This window comes from Balaenoptera borealis (genome assembly GCF_965194805.1).
Source record: "Balaenoptera borealis genome assembly, chromosome: 17".
NCBI classification, from domain to species: Eukaryota; Metazoa; Chordata; class Mammalia; order Artiodactyla; family Balaenopteridae; genus Balaenoptera; species Balaenoptera borealis.
In genome coordinates, this window is record NC_138876.1 from 21059225 (window position 1) to 21083568 (window position 24344).

The 24344-nt window shown below is 37.7% G+C and overlaps 1 long non-coding RNA gene across 1 annotated transcript in view; it reads right to left on the reverse strand.

Moving 5' to 3' along the window:
• LOC309615229 overlaps window positions 1–24344 on the reverse strand; it is a 251742-nt gene that overhangs the window by 14142 nt on the left and 213256 nt on the right. The window lies entirely within an intron of this gene.

The window sequence follows — 24344 nt, forward strand, 5'->3', positions numbered from 1 at the left end:
AAATGCACTTGTTCATGAATTATTGCTTTCAAGGAAAAGTTGGAGATTTACATCCTCAAAGCTCTACCCCAGGGTCACTCTGCTTTCTTTAAGAAAGCTGACAAATTTGGGCTGTATTTCTAAAAAATGAAAACTTACTATATTTAATGTTGTTTTATGGCATTTGGGTTAATCAAATATTCTAGTTAATCCTGAGTGACCCCTTTTGTCATACTTGGATTGCATATTTTCAATGGATTGGAATAAAATAAGACCAGGCAATTAACACAAACTATATAGGTCATGTTCAACCATTCTTATGAGGTCTAGGGTTCACCATTATGAATATTCATTACTAGATGTGTAACCTTTATTGAGTTACATAAGCATTTTGAAAATGTTTCTTTATCTAAAAATGGGGCTCTTAACACTTTACCTACCTCAAAGGTTTGTACCAACAAACCATAAATGAAATAATGAATGTGACAGTGCTTTGTACATCATGAAACCTATAATAGGACATAGGGCTATGAGATAGATGTTTTCAGAGTGACTGCCTGAACTTTGTAATAAAATCTGTGAATGAGTGTCATATGTGGAATTAATATCCTTTCTATAGAAACATACTACATGCCATAGACTGTACAAATACTGTACTGGTTAATAGAGAGAGGTGGCTAACCAAATAATATTTGCAGTCTCCAATTGCAATAGTGAGCATTATCTTTTCACACAATAGACACACACTAATGATTTTTTTCAACTGATGTTATTTTTCTTTTTTTTTTTTTTAAATGGTTTACCTCTATTAAATTATAGCTTTTTTTTAAACATCTTTATTGGAGTATAATTGCTTTACAATGGTGTGTTAGTTTCTGCTTTATAACAAAGTGAATCAGCTAAACATATACATATGTTCCCATATCTCTTCCCTCTTGCATCTCCCTCCGTCCCACTCTCCCTATCCCACCCCTCTAGGTGGTCACAAAGCACAGAGCTGATCTCCCTGTGCTATGCGGTTGCTTCCCACTAGCTATCTATTTTACGTTTGGTAGTGTATATATGTCCATGCCACTCTCTCACTTTGTCACATCTTACCCTTCTCCCTCCCCATATCCTCAAGTCCATCCTCTAGTAGGTCTGTGTCTTTATTCCCGTCTTGCCACTAGGTTCTTCATGACCTTTTTTTTTTTTTCCCCTTAGATTCCATATATATGTGTTAGCATACTGTATTTGTTTTTCTCTTTCTGACTTACTTCACTCTGTATGACAGTCTCTAACTCCATCCACCTCACTACAAATAACTCCATTTCGTTTCTTTTTATGGCTGAGTAATACTCCATTGTATATATGTACCACATCTTCTTTATCCATTCACCCGATGATGGACATTTAGGTTGCTTCCATGTCCTGGCGATTGTAAATAGAGCTGCAATGAACATTTTGGTACATGACTCTTTTTTTTTTTAACATCTTTATTGGAGTATAATTGCTTTACAATGGTGTGTTAGTTTCTGCTGTATAACAAAGTGAATCAGTTATACATATACATATGTTCCCATATCTCTTCCCTCTTGCATCTCCCTCCGTCCCACCCTCCCTATCCCACCCCTCTAGGTGGTCACAAAGCACTGAGCTGATCTCCCTGTGCTATGCGGTTGCTTCCCACTAGCTATCTATTTTACATTTGGTAGTGTATATATGTCCATGCCACTCTCTCACTTTGTCACATCTTACCCCTCCCTCTCCCCATATCCTCAAGTCCATTCTCTAGTAAGTCTGTGTCTTTATTCCCGTCTTGCCACTAGGTTCTTCATGACCTTTTTTTCCCCCTTAGATTCCATATATATGTGTTAGCATACTGTATTTGTTTTTCTCTTTCTGACTTACTTCACTCTGTATGACAGACTCTAACTCCATCCACCTCACTACAAATACCTCCATTTCGTTACTTTTTATGGCTGAGTAATATTCCATTGTATATATGTGCCACATCTTCTTTATCCATTCATCCGATGATGGACACTTAGGTTGCTTCCATGTCCTGGCTATTGTAAATAGCGCTGCAATGAACATTGTGGTACATGACTCTTTTTGAATTATGGTTTTCTCAGGGTATATGCCCAGTAGTGGGATTGCTGGGTCGTATGGTAGTTCTATTTGTAGTTTTTTAAGGAACCTCCATACTGTTCTCCATAGTGGCTGTATCAAGTTACATTCCCACCAGCAGTGCAAGAGTGTTCCCTTTTCTCCACACCCTCTCCAGCATTTATTGTTTGTAGATTTTTTGATGATGGCCATTCTGACCAGTGTGAGATGATATCTCATTGTAGTTTTGATTTGCATTTCTCTAATGATTAATGATGTTGAGCATTCTTTCATGTGTTTGTTGGCAATCTGTATATCTTCTTTGGGGAAATGTCTATTTAGGTCTTCTGCCCATTTTTGGATTGGGTTGTTTGTTTTTTCGTTATTGAGCTGCATGAGCTGCTTGAAAATTGTGGAGATTAATCCTTTGTCAGTTGCTTCATTTGCAAATATTTTCTCCCATTCTGAGGGTTGTTTTTTCGTCTTGTTTATGGTTTCCTTTGCTGTGCAAAAGCTTTTAAGTTTCATTAGGTCCCATTTGTTTATTTTTGTTTTTATTTCCATTTCTCTAGGAGGTGGGTCAAAAGGATCTTGCTGTGATTTATGTCATAGAGTGTTCTGCCTATGTTTTCCTCTAAGAGTTTGATAGTGTCTGGCCTTACATTTAGGTCTTTAATCCATTTTGAGTTTATTTTTGTGTATGGTGTTAGGGAGTGTTCTAATTTCATACTTTTACATGTACCTGTCCAGTTTTCCCAGCACCACTTATTGAAGAGGCTGTCTTTTCTCCACTGTATATGCTTGTGTCCTTTATCAAAGATAAGGTGACCATAGGTACGTGGGTTTATCTCTGGGCTTTCTATCCTGTTCCATTGATCTATGTTTCTTTTTTTGTGCCAGTACCATACTGTCTTGATTACTGTAGCTTTGTAGTATAGTCTGATGTCAGGGAGCCTGATTCCTCCAGCTCCATTTTTCTTTCTCAAGATTGCTTTGGCTATTCGGGGTCTTTTGTGTTTCCATACAAATTGTGAAATTTTTTGTTCTAGTTCTGTGAAAAATGCCAGTGGTAGTTTGATAGGGATTGCATTGAATCCGTAGATTGCTTTGGGTAGTAGAGTCATTTTCACAGTGTTGATTCTTCCAATCCAAGAACATGGTAGATTACTATGAGCAACTCTATGCCAATAAAATGGACAACCTGGAAGAAATGGACAAATTCTTAGAAATGCACAACTTGCCGAGACTGAACCAGGAAGAAATAGAAAATATGAACAGACCAATCACAAGCACTGAAATTGAAACTGGGATTAAAAATCTTCCAACAAACAAAAGCCCAGGACCAGATGGCTTCACAGGCGAATTCTATCAAACATTTAGAGAAGAGCTAACACCTATCCTTCTCAAACTCTTCCAAAATATTGCAGAGGGAGGAACAGTCCCCAACTCATTCTACGAGGCCACCATCACCCTGATACCAAACCAGACAAAGATGTCACAAAGAAAGAAAACTACAGGCCAATATCACTGATGAACATAGATGCAAAAATCCTCAACAAAATACTAGCAAACAGAATCCAACAGCACATTAAAAGGATCATACACCATGATTAAGTGGGGTTTATTCCAGGAATGCAAGGATTCTTCAATATATGCAAATCAATCAACGTGATACACCATATTAACTAATTGAAGGAGAAACACCATATGATGTTATTTTTCTAAACTCAGTTCTTTTCCATTTGAAAAGAAACAGAAAAAATGAAATTTCACCTTGCAGGGTTTATTGTGGTTTACTTTTTTGAGTGAGCAAATGTTTCTAATTCATCATAGTTTGATAGGGTCCGTGAAATTTGAGTATCTTTGCATAAATTACACTGTCAAAGTCAACATAAACCAATTGATGCATACAGTCCTCCAAAAATAAATTAGATTGTGTGATCCCAGTGCTGCATGAATGTGTGTACATACTCATTTAAATTATCTACTCCCCACCATGTTTCTCCTTTCCCCATGTCACAAATCCAGTCACATCAGTAGGAGCTCAATAAATCTTGGCTGAAGATTGTCATTATACTTACATATGATAGAAATATCAGGGTGCCTGGAAGAAGGTTGAAATTAAATATTAGAATTTTTCAAACATTGAAAAAAATCAGTTGCCTAGCATGTGGGCTACCAAAGTATACTTCAGATATTTTTTTATAGAGTGAATACTTCTTATCAACTGGAAATCATTATATAATTTGCTCAGTAAATGTTTGCTGATGACTCTGATATTGAATTTATTTCTTTTCTTATGACCAAAGAAGGTGAGAACCAAACAATCTCTCCTTAAAGGTTCAAATTTCATTATAGTTATGTACTTATGACAGCTGCATCTCATTACCTCCATCTTTTCTTTCTTTCCTTGTCTTTCCTGGTAGAGTTAATGTCTTCCTTCTCAGTGTTCAAATAATTCTTTGTATATTCCACAACACATGGATCTTTTTTTTTTTTTTTTACTTCTTTTTCAAGGAGACTCTGACTCCTTGAAGATATTTTTTATATTTTTAGTACCTAGCACAGTGCCCAGTATCACCACCATAAAGCATCTCAATATACTGTTGAATAATGAGAGAGTAACAAAAGAAAATACTTTGATTCTCATGCTGCCTTGTTAAGGTCCTTGAGATGTGACAAGGTGGTATCCTCGAGAAAATATTCTTAAACACAGGGGCAACTGCTTGCTTGATTTAACAATTTGCCTATAAAGTCTATCAAAAAAATCTGAACTTCCCAGAGGATAAAAGTAAATATAATTTTTTGTTGTTGTTTAGGGCTGGAACATTTGAAGTAAGCAGCTGGGACGATAACCTCCTTGCACTTTGTTCATACATAACGATAAGTGAAAATTCTGAAAAGACATCTGTATTGTAAATCAAAATACATTGCTGAAATCAATTTTGAGTTGACATTCTGCTTGCAAATATTCTTTTGAGATTGGTTCTTGTAAATCTCTTTCCCATCTGGCTTTTATGTCTGCTCTGGGACTTGTATGCACAGAATTGTCTAGGATCTGCTCAGAATGTTGAAATAAAGTATGTGGTTTTTAATAAAAAGTTAGCTGGGAGGGGAAGATACCTTCTTGGTCATATCTAAACTGCTTATATATCTTGTAGTTCTCCTTAACTTTTAGAAACTTTGGGACATGTTTTCTTGGAGAAAGAAAACTTATTTGAAGTCATGAAATAATCCTACCCTGCAACTTGTATCTTTATAAAGAACATTTTCTGGAAGGATAATTTTTATTTTTAAACACAGGAAGAGTGAGCAGCAGAGAAGAGTTGGTGATTGCAATTTCCTCTCTACCATAATTGCACTATTTCCATTAAATTAATGATGGAGGAGAACAATTGTTTACAGAAAAATTTCTTTCCTTATTGAAACTTAGCTAATTTGGGAATGTTTACTACTTCCTAAAAGACAAATTCAATGATGACAAAGAAAAACAAATCAATCTGAGATGTGTCATGATTTTAAAAAGCCAATGATTATAATTTAACATCTGGAATTGATATTCCTCCTTGAGTTTTATGAAGGAGTGGTGTTGTGAGGGGACTCTTCCAAGTGCGAACATAATCACCACCATCATCACATAACATTTACTCAACTTCAGTCTCCAATTGCAAGTTGATGGTTAATCTTTTTTTTTTTTTAATTTATTTGTTTTATTTATTTATTTTTGGCTGAGTTGGGTCTTTGTTGCCATGCGCGGGCTTTCTCCAGTTGCGGCAAGCGGGGTCCACTCTTCCCTGCGGTGCGTGGGCTTCTCATCGCCGTGGCCTCTCCTGCTGCGGAGCACAGGCTCCAGGCATGCGGGCCTCAGCAGTTATAGCACGCGGGCTCAGTAGTTGTGGTGCACGGGCCCAGTTGCTCCGCGGCACGTGGGATCCTCCCGGACCAGGGCTCGAACCCGTGTCCCCTGCGTTGGCAGGCGGACTCCCAACCACTACGCCACCAGGGAAGCCCGATGGTTAATCTTTACGCAGCAACACATCTTGGATTTATGCAAGGAAAAAGAGACATCATCCTACTCCTTAGAAGTATGAAGTTGTGTGTGTGTCAGGCCATCCCAGAGGCAGTTGGGAAGAAGAGAAAGCACTGAGGAAGCTCTACACAACCCTGAATATCCTCTCCAGTGGGGAAATAGCTAAGCAAAGCTACCAGAGCTAGGAGCTTTCTCTTTGAGAATAAGGATAAGGCTACTGATGTCAATTTGGTCATTTTGTGGTGGGGTTGGGGGACCGTGCTTTTTCACTCAAGCAATATAGAGTAAGAAATCCTAGAAGAAATAAAGGGAATTGAAACATTTCCCCTTATAGACCTTTGGGGACCGTTGTTGTATCCATTGGAGGTATAAGAAAGAGAAGGATATTAAAGTGAAACTCAGCATCTTCTTTCCAATGGAGTCCCCTCATACGTGCGTTTAATGTCCAACCCCCTCTCTGCTCAAATCTCATAGCAACAACAAATGCTGTCATGTATTAAGACTTTAGGCTTAATTTTAAAACAAAATGGGATAAACCATTGGCAAAGTGAAATATTTTAAAATTCTCTACTGAGCCCTTATTTACCACTAGGGATTGCACAATTATCTTCAAAATAGAATGGCTTTCATGCCTTGACATCTAATTTTAGAGTTCTCTTTTCTTTCTTTAGTGTAGATCAGTCATTTTCAAACTCTGAGATCAATAAGAAAGAGATTTTTCAATGGCAATTTTGTCTACATATGCTTTTTTACTTGTTGCCTTAAGATGCTCATTGTAACTCTCCATGTTACACTTTCCCAGGCCTCTATATTCTAGAAGCAGATTAATATCTGCTTCTGTGCTGGTCTTCAGGAGGGATTTTATGGCTGTTATCCAACGTGAGACCGTGCTGCTGTGTAACTTTACAGTCCACTCTCATTTACTAACTACCTGTGCGTAACAAATACTAGCTTCTCCCAAGCTCAGGAGTAAGCCCAGCGTGCAGTGGACACTTCCTTCATTAGCCTAAAGACAACAGTATCACTACACACATCATATTCTTTACAGTAAGGGTGCAAAAATGTCAGTTATACTTAGACTCTACAAAGCATACCTGTTAGATTATAAATACTTACAATGTCCTAATTTCCAACATTACACAGTATCAAACTGAATGACAGTGTAGGGCTTTCATTCCTAATTTCTAACCACTTCATCCAGATATCTTGTGAAGTAAATATGTTTCCTTGTGGTTACTGCTGCATTCTAATTCCCCCTTATTCATTTGTTAGTCTGCCTTCAACTTTGGACTTTATTCACCTTGCCTTTCTCCTATGAGTCCATCCACTATGTAACGTGGAACTTTCTTAACTTTCTCTTGTCCATCATTAGAGCCACCTGCTCATTGCCCAATAATCTCTAAATATGGTGACACCTGCTATGAAATAGAAAAGTTCCTTGTTATTAGTCACATTACCATTATCTGATATAGTGAGAGTGCTCGTGAATTTGTGCTCCAGTGGGTGAATGATTGAATGTTTGTATTTGCATATGTGTGGTGTGAGGACACAGTATGCAGTAGTGTGCCTCTATTGGCTTAATTAATGATGTTCTAGAACAGACTCTGTGTCTGTCTCAGGAGTTGTTTGAGATGGAGTTTGTACAAACAAGTCATTTTAATGCCAGCCACTTTCTCTTTCTATTACACCGTGACATAGCCCCATTACTATGGCTATAAAGACAATGAAGGCTAACTTAATATAGATCATGTCACTTCTGAAGTGGTCCCTATCCAAGATAATTGAAACCTCTCTGGCCCATTGGGAAGAACCTTCATGCAGTATAAATGGTGCCAAGGGTTTACCACTTTGCAGAAACTGATTTATTTAAATGCATTTTATAGAATAGAAACACATCTTCAAGTAAGTTGATGTAAAGAGCGGTTTGTAAACTGGATCCTTTTTTCCTTCCTAAACACCTGAATAAATAGGTAAATATTCTGCCCTGCTGAGCCTCAAACATCTGGGTTAAGTGTGTAGGTTGGTGAGAGGCACTAAAAGGTAAGCACTGGGGTGGTTCTTTTGTTCAACAGTCAGCTTCAAAGGATGAAGATTGGCATCCAGTGAATGATCCAGCTATCACAATATTTATTTTGACACAAACAGAATAATGGTGTGGAAAGGAGCAAAAGGGAGACTTTATGGGTGTCTCATCAGACATATAGACAAACACCAAGAAAAACCACATAAATACAGGGCAACTTTTTATGCAGACTTGTTTTACCAGATGTCATTGCTTCTAACAAGATTCTATTGGTGAAGATGCAAAGGATATTTTATCTTCCTAGATTGATCTGTATATCAAGAAAAAGTAGAGCCCAGACAATCTCTGTAATAACTTCTGGAGAGACTCATTTGTCTCATGTCACAGAGCTTGGTTCCTGTGAGAGAAACAGAGGTGAGGAAAGGAGAGGAGAAGGGAGGGGAAGAAATCCCATGATTTTCTCCATCACCACAGCCTATCGAAGTGCTTAAGACTTTCTTTTTGTGTGAAGGCTTTAAAGACATTAGTGAAATACATGTGAAAAGCTAAGGACAGACAATCAATATATAGCAATCTGAATTCTAAGAGGTCTGCATCCAAGCTGCGATGTGTGTGCACACATGTGCTCACATGTGTGCATATGAATGACAGGGTGTGCATATAGTTACTGTCCTGTGGATTTTAAAGCTCTTAAGATGAAAGGGAAAAAGTTGTTATTTACTTGTTTCATACACAAAGACAGATATACTTTGTAGGTTTAGTAAATTTAGTAAGTTAGATTTTTTTAGAGCTTTAAGAATCATGTTAAGAATTTTACGTCTCTTCATAAGAGACGTACGGTATCTTTAAATTGTTAAGTAGGGCTGTGAAATAATCAGATATTTATTTTAATACCATACCCTGGCTGCTGAGTAGAAAATAAATTGGAAAAGGATAAAAGTCAGTGAAGAAGAAGTGTTGGGAAGTTCTTTGGTGACGGTGGTTGGCTTGATCTTAGGTGAAAGGATTGGGAGTTTTGAGAAGTGAGTAATTGTGAGATGTAGTTAAGAGGTGGAATGGACGGGACTCAGAGATGGGTTGGCTGTGGGGCTAAGGGACAGGAAGGTGCCAAGCACGGTTCCCACATTTCTGGCATAAGTAACTGGACGAATGGTGTTGAGTGATGGAGAAAAGCATATTTGAAATTTGGGTGGGTGTTTAGGAAGAAAAGTTCTGACTGGAGCACATTCAATTTGTGATACTGGTGAGACGGTCAAGTGGAGATTTAGAAGGAGTAGTTGGTTGCATTTGTCTAGAAGAGGTCTTGGAAGGAAATACAAAGTTTAAATGGTATTTGAAGTCATAAGAATGGATAAGATGATAAATGAAAGTGAAGTAAGACACAAGTAAGAATTGATCATGAATGGAAGTGAAGACGCAAAGAGGGCCAAGACTAAACCTTAATGAATGTCAACATTTGAAAGGTACAGTGAGTGTGAGAAGTTTCCAAAGGAGACTGAAATGGAGTGGGAAGGTAGGAGGCAAATCAAGAGGGCTTATCATTGTGGAATCCAAAGGAAGAGAATATTTCTAGCAGGAAGGAGCCGATGATAAGTGGCCTAAGATAAGGCTTGGAAAATGTACGTTGGGTTTAGCAACATGGAGGGAGGTGATTTGTGACCTAAGCAAGAGCAGGTGTAGTTGAGTGGTGGGAACAGATGCCAGAATCCACCTGACAGGAAATATGACATGTGGACGTGAATGCTGCCTGCAAAGACATTCTTTGGATAAAAGTTGTTAGAAGTAAAGAGAGGGTTCAGTAGCTTGAGAGACATGGATGATTCAAGGAGTTGTTTTTTTTTTTCTACTGTTGTTATGCTGTTTATTGTTTGTTTTTTTAGTGGGAGAGACTGTAACACTTCTGAGTGCTAAGGCAAGTGTCCAGGAGGTAGCAAGAATTTGATGATGTTACCAAAGTGTGGAGAAAGCACAGAAGCAGCTGGGCAGAGACATAGATGCCAGAGGCAGAACAGAAAGCTCCAAGGCAACACACACACACACGCACACACACGATTTCTAAGAAAAGAGTATCTGGTAAGAAGCGTCCCGCAGGACACATGGTTCATAGCAATAGTTACCAAATGTGCCCGGGCCATGCTAATTTATTTGTTTACATCAGCTCAATCCCCACACCACATTAGAATGGAAGCTCCATGGGGCCAGGATTTTTCTACACTTTGCTCTTTGTTGTGTTTCTGGTGCCTAGAACTGTGCTTGGCACATAGCACACCCTCCATAAATATTTGTTGAATAACTGAATGAGTTAGGTTTTGTTGTTCCAATTGTGTAGGTGAGAAGACTGAGTATCAGAGAGGTTAACGTGCCCAGTCACAAAGGCAGCAAGTAAGATCATCTGGATTTGTACCTAAACAAGGGTCTTGATTAACATGCGAAGTTGCCTCCCTTTTAAAAATCATATTAGATGAAGCAGATATTTTTTAAAAATTCTTGTGTTCTCACATGTTACCTCTATCATGCCAAGAGATTTTCAAATATTAGAATCAAGCTTATCAGAGTTTTAAGAAACTGTTGATATTGATGTCTGTCCAACATTAGTTGGATTACCTATGAAGAGAAGGCATTACCAAGCTATACAGGCTCTTACTTCAAAAGCAACCAGCAAGTATAAGCCCTGCCTCTTTTCCCTTCAAACGACGTGCCATGCTACATTCAGGCATCCCTTTGATTGCCACATTCTCTCTTGTGCTCAACTGTGGATGTAATTTCTTCTTTCTCCTTTCTCATCCAGGCCTTCAAGATACCTTTGTCTACCTCTGTTAACTTGTACCTGTAATAATCATTGTCTTTCTTTTTTCTTTTCTCTTTCCACCTCTGCCTCAAGTACTAAATCCCAGCTTTCATCCAGCTTTTCAAAGAAGCTAACATCTCATAAAATTGTAAGGTCCTGGGAACTCCAGAGAACCAGAGATTCTGTCACACTGAGCAATAGACTTGATCATTCTACACTTAAAATATGAAATTTGAGAGGCAGAATTGAAGCCGTTCTTTTTTTTTTAAATAAATTTATTTATTTATTTATTTATTTTTGGCTGTGTTGGGTCTTTGTTTCTGTGCAAGGGCTTTCTCCAGTTGCGGAGAGCGGGGGCCACTCTTCATCGCGGTGCGTGGGCCTCTCACGGTTGCGGCCTCTCTTGTTGCGGAGCACAGGCTCCAGACGTGCAGGCTCAGTAGTTGTGGCTCACGGGCCTAGTTGCTCTGCGACATGTGGGATCTTCCCGGACCGGGACACGAACCCCTGTCCCCTGCATTGGCAGGCGGATTCCCAACCACTGCGCCACCAGGGAAGCCTGAAGCCGTTCTTGATAAATACAAATAGCCATTTCATCAGAGGACAAAATGAGAGGAAAATAGTTCAAAATACAAAGAAGAGGGTCAATGAACAGTGAGACATCCTGATAAAACAAGAAGAAAAATATTCCCTTTAGACATGCTGGGCTTGTTTCTAATGAGGAATATTTGGAATTTTGAGTATTATTTATAGCTTATATGATTATATAGAGATGAATTCTATAGCAAACTATATTAGTTCTCCTTCTCAAATTTGAGTTGAATTCTCACAGTCCTTGTTCATATTGATAAAGGTGCATTAGAGATTTCTTCAGGTACTGTACCTATTGTACATATTGTACCTTTAACAGGCTTCTCTCCAACTGACTCCTGAAGTCAAGACACTTATGATTAGTCCAGTGGACCATGTAAATAGTAATCTTACAAAATTCTGCATGAGAAAGTCTTATTTCTACCTGGATGTACGATGGGCCTCTTTAGACTTTCGTAATCCTCTATTTCTGAGGTAGTAAAAATGGACTGCTTATTTCTCCCTGTTGTCTTAACTCTGCTTTTAGAACCTCTTATTTTAATGGCCATACCTCCCACTCCTAGGTATTACTATTGTGATACTCATAAAGTTTTACAATGAAAGGTCTCAAATCTTCTGGAAAGGAGAAGAAAACTGCTTCCTTCCTACCCGCTTAGCTTTATTGAAGTATAATCGACAAATAAAAGTTGTGTATAAAAATTGTATATATTTAAGGCATACAGTGTGATGATTTGATGTACATACACATTGTGAAGTAATTACCACAATCAAGTTAATTAACACATCTGTCACCTCACATAGTTACTTTTTTCCTCCCCAGTGGTGAGAATGTTTAAGAGCTACTCTTTTAGCAAATGTTAAGTATACAATACAGTATGATTAATTGTAGTCACCATGCTGTACATTAGATCATCAGAAATTATTCATCTTATAACTGAAAGTTTGTACCCTTTGACTGAAAAATTGCTTACTTTTAAAAAGTATTAACTCTTCATAGCTGCCAGACTAGAACTTACAAATTTTATAGTTTTTGTGCTCCTGTGGTTCAGTCTTTGATCACTAAATTATCCGAGAGAAGATTCAATTGCATTTCTAATTCAGAGATTTCAAGATGGTTAAACGCCTAGAGCTGTATTAAATTCTATTATATGGCATCTTCTCCCTAGTTTCTGATATGATCCAGTGGCACTGTGTGTGTGTGTGTGCTGATTGTGAAGTAGATCATCTTCTCTAAGAGGAAACCCAAGGCTACTGGTTTTTATGACGTATTTGCACAAGCTGGTGTAAATCCACCCCTGGATAATTTGGCTCATGAGAGAAAAAAAAAACAGCACACTTCTTCAAGTGAACAGATGTCTATGCATAGATATATTTTTGAGGCAAGGTCATGGTGAGGCATAATATGCATACCTCTGTAGGAAATATATCTATTTCATCGTGAAAACTTGGCATATGAAATCCCTTAGGACACAGGACAGAAACAGAGAAGGGAAGAAACAGAGAGAAATAGAAGGGAACCAGGAGATTTGATGTTCAAGGCCTTGGGGATATTAAGATTATACTTCTAAAACAGAGAATGGATTATACAATTTTCAGGAAAAGTTTTGTAATTATGACAGACCCAAATATGAAATTTGGTAAATGGGCACTACTGACTCCTATGGGATATACGGATGTGGTTGGAGAATGTTTGTTGCCTACCAGAGAAAAATTATATCTTCATTTAAAGCCAGAAGACCTAAGTTCCTACCTGACTAGACTCTAGAGAGGTCAGTTCAGATATTGAAACAACACATATTTTCCTTGCTTTCACATCTTCCCAACATAATCGGTAGCCAGACAAAATATTTGTTCGTTTTTAGCCAGAGACAGTGGCATAAAAAAGAGCTATGGACATTTCTGTTACAATGCCGGCATTTGTGCTATTGGAAAACCTTCCATTCTGCAAAACTGAACACTAAAAAGAACAGAGCCCATGGGGAAAATAAAACAAGGGGAGACCACTCAAAACTGTGAAATTTGAAGAGTAGAGCACTAAAAAAAAAAACAAAAAAAACTTAACCATCAAAAAAAAAAAAATACACACACACACACACACACACACACACACACACACACACATATATGTATAAATATATATACTGGAATCATTAACCCACTAACGGCATTTGCACCTGCCTTCAAAGTAAGTTGGTTATTATCAGTCCTAAGTCCTGGAGCTCCTACTTGTTCCTCTGAGCCGTAGGTTTTCCAAAATGAACAGTTTTTCTCAAAATTAAAAATGTTATCCAATATGTAGACTTTTTCATTAATCCATAGTTTTCATACAGGGATTAATGTCTTTACAGCTTCTTAATCTGTCTTGGTGGCTTCGCCAGTGAGTTTAACATAGTTGCACATGTCGAGATGTTCTTGAAGCACCAAAGGAAAGGGCTTTTGTAGATTTTTAGGGTTTTTTTTCCTAAAGGTCTTCATGTATTGCTGTGATTTTTCTTTAATTGTGACAAAGCTTGCTCTGGATAACTTTAAAACATTAAACTACCAGCAAACTATATAAGAACCAACATTACTTCTGATATTTTAAGAACATCTTTCTCTATTTACCAGTCATACATGGGGTAATTTATATCAAAGAATCAGCTGTTTTACAAAAACAAATCCTCCTAATTCATGTGATGTGTAAGTTTCCAACATCATGTAGTGAATGCCAGATTAGTCAGTATAAAACTCTGTCTCATTCGCTATATTCAGAACCTGTTTCATCAATACATGCCAGGGTCTTACAGTAATGATACAGTAAACAAGATGTTGTTTGTCAACTAGCGGTGTAGAGTTGCCATGCAGGGTGGAGGTGTGCTTTAAGGAAGAGTGAGGTGACACCTTAGGAAAGAAGAAATAAACAAAAACCACCTCTATAAGCCTAACAAGTAGTTCTAACTGTGTAGTTTTAACTGTGATGGTAGATTTGTTTGACATCAAATGACCATTGACTGCAGTGTTTCTTCTCCAATTAGATGTTTCTTCCTTTCTTCTTTTCCTCTTTCTTTCCTTGTTTTCTCTCCTTTATTTTTTTGTTCTTTCACTGATGTTTTCTTTCATCTGTGTCTTTTTGTTCTTTATGTGCTACACATTAAATATCTACCATGTGGTAGGAGCATTGCTGGGTTCTAGAGATGAAATGGCGTTTATCTCTAAAAACAGAGTTTAGAGTATTGTGGGAAGATACACATTAAACATATAATCACACAAGTAAATGTAAACTAACAGGTAATGAGTGTTACCAAGAAGAGGTGCTATAAATGCATGTCAGAGTGAGAATATACCTTAGTCAGATATGTCACCTAGGCTTCCTTAAGGAAATGAACTCAAAAAAATGAGTGGGATTAACAAGGCTAAAACAGGAGAGAAGAACATTCCTGCCAGAGGGAACTCCTTGTGCAATGACCTTGCAGCCCTAGTGGAGACACTGCTTATGAGAAACTGAAGGAGGGCCAGAGTGGTTGGATGACAGAGCACTAGGAGTGGATCTGGGGTAGAGCCAGATCATGCAGGGCCTGGCTGGCCTGGGTTGGGATAAAGATCTGCATCTTTAACCCCAGAGAAATAGGAATCATTGAAATGTTTCAAACCATGGAATATATAATATGATCAGATTTGCATTTTGAAAATGTGTCTCTGATTATAATATAATAAGGCCAATATATAATTTTTGTGCTTGCTGCAATTTTGCATCTTCCAAATATCTCTGTAAGGAAAGAGCAACCCTGATGTTTGCATCCTTAATTCCATTTTGTAGATAGAGAGACTGAGGCACAAAGAAGAAATCATCCTTTGCTTAATTAGGCCTGCATTGTTCCTTACATTTCTTCTAAGGGATATCAGTATCACGTGGGGTGACATGATAGCTGTGAAACAAAGCACATAGGCATAATCATTTGACATTTCTTTGAACAGAAGTCCCTGAGTCCCCCCTACTTTCAATCCAGAAAACAGCTTTTACTCCTGCCTAAGCTCTCATTTACAAGCTACTTCTGTTTCCGTTTTACTGGAGGTGTTTGTAGGTTTTTCTGCCATATTAAACATACACATCTTTAGGGATCTATCACCAAAAGGGAAGTTTGAAAAGATCACTAGAATTAGCAAAAGAAAAAAAAAAAAAGAAGTTGGCGTTTTGGCAGTAAATTATCTATCTGAGGCCACATTGCTTCATTCCCTTGGCAACCATGCTTACGATGAACAGTTTTTATAAATAACTCAAGCCTCCCATTTACACCCTCCATAATCCCTCTTAGGGAGGCAACAACACAGTGTGCGTCTTTATTGAAGGGTTTCTGGCTAGGAAAGTTATACTCCTGTCCCTCCACCTTTGCACAAACCATTAAGGCATAGTATTAAGAGCTCCACCAATATGCTAGGTGTTGTGCAGAATCTTAGGGAAACACTGGATACTTCCCAGTAAATTTTATATCCAATTTGCCACCTAAGTTTCTGCTCTGAACCACCTTTAATGACACGTTCTGTCTCTTAGAAAGCAGAGTTGCTCTGAGAGGGCGCCATCTTAACAACAAATGGTTTCTGTACAAATAATGGTAACAGTCTACTTGGCAAGTTCTGGCTGGCAGCAAAACTTCTCGAGGTAAAAGTGTGAGAGATGGGTCCTGGGCCAGAAGCAAGAAATTGAAGGAGAGGGCACCAGCTGTACATTTTTCACTTGTCTAATAGACTGTATTTTTAGGGTCAAGAAGCAGAGAAGCTGGTGAGGAGGAACTGCATTTTTACAAAAGTGTTTGAAACAAGAGTTCTCCTCAGTCTTTTTTTTTTTTTAATTAATTAATTAATTTATTTATTTATTTATGGCTGTGTTGGGTCTTCATTTCTGTGCGAGGGCTTTCTCTAGTTGTGGCAAGCGGGGGCCACTCTTCATCGCGGTGCGCGGGCCTCTCACTATCGTGGCCTCTCTTGTTGCAGAGCACAGGCTCCAGACGCGCAGGCTCAGTAGTTGTGGCACACGGGCTCAGCCGCTCCACAGCATGTGGGATCTTCCCAGACCAGGGCTCGAACCCGTGTCCCCTGCATTGGCAGGCAGATTCTCAACCACTGCGCCACCAGGGAAGCCCCCTCCTCAGTCTTTAGTCATGATCAAATCTTCAAAACTCCCAGATAATTAATGGGCATCATACAAACTTACCTATGGTTTAATCACTTTGAATCTGAAGTATGATCATTCCCTTTTCTCCACATCCTCTCCAGCATTTATTATTTGTAGACTTCTTGATGATAGCCATAGAATTTATAGTTTTTAATACTTGTATCTAAAATTAGTTATCAAAATTTTCACTATAAGAAGCTAGATAAAAAAGAGCAGAGTTAACCAAAGTAAGAACTTGGGGGCAAAGTAACCATAAAGCTACAGTAATCAGAGACTGTAGTACAGGCCTTAAGATCTACAAATAATCAGTAGAACAGAATAGATAGCTCAGGAATGGACCCCCACTTGAATGGTTATGTGATTTTTTTTTTATGGGTTTTTTCGTTATTGTGATAGTAACACTTAACATGACATTACCCTCTTAACAAAATTTTAAGTGCTCAGTACAGTATTGTTACCTATATGCACAAAAAACTAAAAATAAAACTACCATATGATGAAGAAATTCCATTCCTTGGTATATATCTGGAAAAAACGAAAACACTAATTGAAAACGATACAAGCACCCCAGTGTGTGTGTGTATGTGTGTCTGGAACACTACTCAGCCATACAAAAGAATGAAATTGTGCCATTTGTAACAACATAGATGGACTTGGAGTGTATTATGCTAAGTGAAATAAGTCACACAGAGGAAGATAAGTACTGTATGATATCACTTATATATGGAATCTAAAAAATAAAACAAACTAGTGAATATAACAGAAAAGAAACAGACTCACAGAACAAACTAGTGGTGACCAGTGTGGGGGGCACGATAGGGGTAGGGAATTAAGAGGTACAAACCATTATGTAGAAATTAAATAAGCTGCAAGGATATATTGTACAGCACAGGGAATATATCCATTATTTTATAATAACTATAAATGGAGTATAACCATTAAAGTTGTGAATCACTATGTTATATACCTGTAACTTATATAATATTGTACATTAACTATACCGCCATAAATATATATATATGTGTGTATATATATTTGTTTGACAAAGGGCTGGAATTCAAGATGTACATAGAACTCATAAAACTCAGTAATAAAATAGACAACTAAATCCAGTGTAAAATGGACAAAAGATTTGAAAAGACATATAAAAGAAGATGTATGAATGGTTCATAATTATATGAAAATATGTTCAACGTCATTCACCACATAATGCAAATTAAAATTGTAAAAAAATAACACTTCACACCCACCAGAATGGCTAAAATTTAAGACCGTAAACACCAAATGTTGGTGAGCATGTGGAACAAATGGAACTCTTTTACATTGTCGGCGGGATTCTGATAATTTACCATCACTTCGGAAAATGGCCTGGCAATTTCTTATGAAACTAATCATACACATATTCTATGACTCAGCAACTCGACTTCCAGATATTTAACCAACAGACATAAAAGTATGTTAACAAAAAGAACTTGTGTAATAATGTTCACAACAGCTTTATTCATATTAGTCCCAAACTCTCCCAAGTATCCACCTATATGAGAATGGATAAACAAACTGTGGAACATTTATATAATATGTACAATAGCACTTCATGTAAAAAGGAATGAATTACTGGTACATGAGAAAATATAAATATATGTAAAAAAATTATGCTGTGTGAAAGGAGCCTTACACTCTGTAAAACACAATGCATTATGTGTACATACTGCATGATGTCATATTTATTAAAACTGAAAAAATCTAATTTATGGTAGAATTGATATGCATACTATTCAGATATTAGAATGTTCATAATCAAATGAAGAAATCAACCTACTGCTTTGTTATTTGATATGCAAGAAGGAGTATTGATACTCTGACATGGACCTTTGCCTGAGTGGAAGACACTACTGATGCTATATGTGGATAGGCTGAAGAGGTGGTTTGAAACTGCACAAACCCTTGGGTTAGGACGCAACCTAGACTTTATGGCTCCTCACCAACATTGGAGAGCAAATGTTGCCAATTGTTCACCCCATCGTAGAACTTGAGCCTGTGTCGGATTGTGATTTTGAATAGCACATTCGGATTGGCCTCTTATCAGGATGAGTTTGCCACAGAATATGTCAAGCATTTGAATATTTCAAGCTAGTAGATGGGATATATCAGTTCTGTTCACTTAGATGAAGGTGTTTATCTGCTGAAGATAGCAGATCCAATTTTAAGCATACTTGGTTTATCGGTATCATACCTATGTCCTTAGTAAATGTTTTTCTTCCTCTGGGTCTGTATCCAAACATAGCCTTAGGTTTGTGTAAAAATCTATGCCAATGTAAAAATATTAGTTCTCTTAACTCTTCTATGTGTTTTAATATTTACTTACAGAGCAATTTTTTGCTTTTTTCAGCAAACTCCTCTGTGAACCAAGGCCTGTGATCCTTGCCAGATATTTATAGTCCTGTGAGCTGGGACCTTGTCTGGATTGTACATTTCCTTAGTGCCTAGAACAGTTCATGGCATATAGTACATTGTCAATAAATGCTTGTTGAATAAGTTAATAATAAAACATCTATTTAAAAATATTAATTAGATGTTGTCAGTATTCCTTACCCTCTCCTTCTAGAGGAGGGTAGTTAAAACCTGTGCAACATTTTTAGATTGCAAGTTTGGTGAAGCCCTCTGGATATCATATGTAAATTAGCATTGATGAAAAGCCAAAAGTTAGTTCATAAACAATGTCCTTCCACTCTTGGCCATAGGTGGTATTTATTACATAAAAATTCCTCTGCAATAGAACAAATGTTACCAGTTAATAGTCCAGAAAAACAGATACTCTCTATAAATAAGTCTTTTATAACAGTCATAGGTATAAAGAACAATACCTGACTTAACCAGGAGTCAGATCTCCAGCGATCTCAAAGCTGTCATAAATACTTAAAGGTAAGGAAGTAGGCTATTAATGGAGAGAAAAAGAAAAAAACAAATCAAATGCACTTTAATCTAAGGAAGAAGCATATAGAACCTAATTGACTTAGAGGGGTGAAAAATTTGGGTTACTTATATGACAAGTCTGTATGTCTATTTTCTTATAGGAATTTTTTGTTTGATCTAGGCTAAAACACAGGAGTGGGGAAACAAACAACAACTGTAATTGACAGTGAAGCAGAAGGTAGAGAATCACTCTGTAAATCCCAGAGCCTGGAGGCATTTAGTAGAAGGACAGACACCCATAGGTGAAGATGGCCTCTGAGCATCAGGGCACAGTATAATGATTGCAGTTAATAATGAAGACCTTGAGTTATCGAGGAGTGACTGAGATTGTAGACAAATCTACATACGTGTTTCCTTTTCTTCCTGGGCTTCCAGCTACTCTATCTTTCCCAGCCTTCCTATGCCCATAACACTGTATTTTTTCTAGTCAGTAAGATGTTAACAGAAGGGAAATATATTTCCTATAGTTCTGACCCATCAAGTCTTCTACAAGACCCTCCAATGCTCTTCCCCAATCTACTGTCTGGGTATTGATGCTTAGTATGATTTGGAAAGCCACATTTTGAAGATAGCAGAGATTCTGTCAGCCTGGATTTTGAATGACTGTGATAATCAAACTTCCATTGCCTCTTATCTGGAACTCCTGTTTTGGCCTTTACTTGAGTGAGTGAAAGACAAACTTAGGTTTTGTCAAGCCACTGAATGTGCTGTAGAGTCCACTAGCCACTAGCTACATATGTCTTATAATATTTCAGATTTAGCTAGTTCAGCCAAGGAGGTGAATTTTTTAAAATTAATTAATTAATTTTTTATTTTTGGCTGCGTTGGGTCTTTGTTGCTGCGCGTGGGCTTTCTCTAGTTGCGGTGAGCGGGGTCTACTCTTTGTTGCAGTGCGCGGGCTTCTCATTGCGGTGGCTTCTCTTGTTGTGGTGCACGGGCTCTAGGCGCGCGGGCTTCAGTAGTTGTGGCACATGGGCTCAGTAATTGTGACTCATGGGCTTTAGAGCGCAGGCTCAGTAGTTGGGGCCCACGGGCTTAGTTGCTCCGCAGCATGTGGGATCTTCCCGGACCAGAGCTCGAACTTGTGTCCCCTGCATTGGCAGGCAGATTCTTAACCACTGTGCCACCAGGGAAGTCCAAGGAGGTGAATTTTTAATTTTATTACATTTAAATTTAAATAGCCGTATGTGGTGTGTGAGTACCATGTTAGCGCAGTTCTAGTAGGGCTTGGCTACATTTATTTTTCCATTTGAAGAAGGCTTGGACTAAGTAATGGCAGTTTTACCCAATAAAACAAGAGCCTGTATCTTATACGTGGCATAGAATATCCTCAGTAATGTGTCCTTTGTGAACTTCCCCAGCATCCCTTTAACCATGCTTCACCTCATACGTGGTGCCACATTCACTCCCAAATTATTAATACTGTTTTTCTAACCCGTGCCCTTCCTCTCTGCCTCTTCTGCCTGACATGCTTTTCTCCTTCATGGCCATTGGCAAATCGCCTCTCATCTTTCAAAATTTAGAGCTCACGTCACCTTTCCTAAGAATACTTCTATTTTATTTTTTTTGGTTGCCCTGGGTTTTCGTTGCTGTGTGCAGGCTTTCTCTAGTTGTGGCGAGCAGGTGCTACTCTTCGTTGTGGTGCGTGGGCTTCTCACTGCAGTGGCTTCTCTTGTTGCGGAGCACAGGCTCTAGGCCTGCGGGCTTCAGTAGTTGCAGCACGTGGGCCCTAGAGCACGTGGACTTCAGTAGTTGTGGTGCATGGGCTCAGTAGTTGCGGCACAGTGCTCTAGAGTACAGGCTCAGTAGTTGTGGCACGTGGGCTTAGTTGCTGTGCGGCATGTGGGATCTTCCCGGAACAGGGATCAAACCCATGTCCCCTGCATTGGCAGGTGAATTCTTAACCACTGCACCACCAGGGAAGTCCCATGAATACTTTTGTGACACATTCCAGGATGAATTGCTCATTTTCTCCTTCGTGTTGCGCTGAAACCTTCTAGATTTCTATTATGTCACCTACAACACTTCATTGCATTTATTTGTTATTGCATTTCTCTCTTTTCCTATTAGACTGGAGGCTTTTGAGAATGGACTATGTCTATTAATATTTGTTCTTATAGCACTTCGGACATCAATTACAATGTAAATCATCATTAAAAGATACATGAATAGGAAGTTTGGGAAAGAGAATTCTATAATAATCTTCTACTATTCCCCTTCTTTGATTTGCATTATCTCCTAAGAAGTTAAGAACTGATTAAGGCTGGACCAGTGTTTTCTGCCCTGTATTTATATTCAGAAAGATCTACCTCTGATACTTTACCCTCAGTGAGCACACAATCAATGGTTATGGTTTACAGAATGAAACTACAATTGCACATTGCATTTCTTTCTCTGTTAATCTCAGACTACATGTCACAAAATCTCCAAGTCTCTGATGTAACTAAAATGAATACTGGAAATTAGCAGATCAGATCATGACATATACGGCATATGATCAATATGTTGTATGGGTCAATTTCATTGATATATTTTATCTTGTTACTAAGAAATGGTTGTAATGAAAACAACACATTTTAAAGCTTAGAGAAAGACTTGAATTAAAATTTCTGGTTATATTTCAATATTTCCCATCTTTTGGTGCAATGGCAAATCTTTGAAAAAATGGAGCCACTCATTGAATGCTTCACTATTTGATGAACTTGAAGAATAGCTCAAATCTTCACACTTTTCTATTATTTCCATTTATTCCTGTAGGTCTGTGCTTCCCTCTGAGATAATGTCTTGTATGTAAGTCTGCTGGCAATAAATTCTTTCAGGTTTTGTCATTTGTATTTATTTTATTTTAGCTTTTGTTCACTTTTACCCTTTTTGTATTTGCCTTTATTTTTAAAGGTTATTTAATGGTATAGACTTCTAGGTTGGCAGCTCTTTTTCTTTCAGCTCCTTAAAGAAACTGACATAGTTTCTATTCAAAAGTCTACTATCACTTTTATTTTTGTTCATTTGAAGGTAATATGTGTTTTTCCTGCTGATTTTATTTGCTCTTTTGTCGGTGAACTAAAGTAATTTGACTCTATTATACCTATTTATTTATTTTTTAGAACTCTTACATGGGGCTTGCTGAATGTCTTGCATTTATGTGTTGTTGCTTTTTATCAGATTTGGAAAATTTTCATCCCACTTTTATTTGAACAGGGGACATTTTCTTCTCCTCTTCTGAAACTCCAATGACGTTTGCGTTAGACCTTTTGAATACGTCTCACATGTGTCTTATGCATTCTTCTGGTTCAGTTCTTCAGTTTGGATATTTTTCTGTTAAACAGTTTCTTTTACTAATCCTGTGTTCCACTGTGTTCAATCTTCTCTTTAATTATCCAATGAGTTTTTAGTTTCAGATATTATATTTTTTAGATCTTAAATGTCAATGTGAGTCATTTTTTTCTAATGTACCATAGAAATATTTTAACTTTTCATTCATTTTGCCCATCTTTTCTTTTATATCATTGAACATGCTAATAATAGTTATTTTGAAAACCTCATCTGCTAAGTCTATTATCTTTAATATCCCTAAGGTCTTTCATTGATTGTTTTTTCTCTTGGTTAATATTTGCTGGTTTTTCCACCTTCACTTATCTGGTTAATTTTTATTTTACCTTCTGGACCTTGTGGATGATATATTGTAGATGCTCTAGATTTTGTTATTAATCTCTAGAGAGAGTTATATTTTGTTTTGATAAGAATTTCAGTTGTGGGAGGATTACCTTGATTCTGAGACTTGCTTTTAGGCTTCATTAGGATGGAGCTATTGCACTTTTGTTCTTACTCTTAGAGAGCAGACCTTACTTCTTTTTTAAAAACTTTACTGAGATATACTTGACATATAACATTGTGTAAGTTTAAGGTGTACAGTCTATTGATGGGATACATTATATATTGCAAAATGATTATCACCCTAGCATTAGTTGACACCTACATAAAGTCACATAATAGTTATTTCTTTTTTGCGGTGAGAACACTTAAGATTTACTCTCTTACCAACTTTCAAGTGTATGACACATTATTGTTAAGTATAATAATAATGCTGTACATTAGATCCCCAGAACTTATTCATCTTATACCTGGAGGTTTATACCCTCTGATCAAAATTTCCGCATTTCTCCTACTCTGCTCCCACGCTCCCTGCACCCCCCATAACCACCATTCTGCTCTCTATTTTTATGAGTTTGGCATTTTTAGATTCCACGTATAAGTGATATCCTACAGTATTTGTCCTTCTGTGTCTTGTTTCACTTAGCATAATGTCCTCAAGGTCCATTCTCTGCAGTTGTAAATGGCAGAATGTCCTTATTTCTCATTATTATACAATCATATTCCATCGTATAAATATATACCACATTTTCTTTATCAGTTCATCTGTTGATGTACACTTAGGTTGTTTCCATATCTCGGCTATTGTGAATAACGCCACAGTGAACATGGGAGAGTAGATACCTCTTTGAGAGCCTGTTTTCATTTCTTTTGGATATGTACCCAGCAGTGGGATTGCTGGATCATATGGTATTTCTAATTTTTTTGAGGAACCTCAATACTGTTTTCCATAGCTGCTGCACCAATTTATATTCCCACCACAGTGCACAAGGATTCCCTTTTCTCCACATCTTCACCAGCACTGTTGTATCTTGTCTTTTTGATGGTAGCAATTCTATCAGGTGTGAGGTGA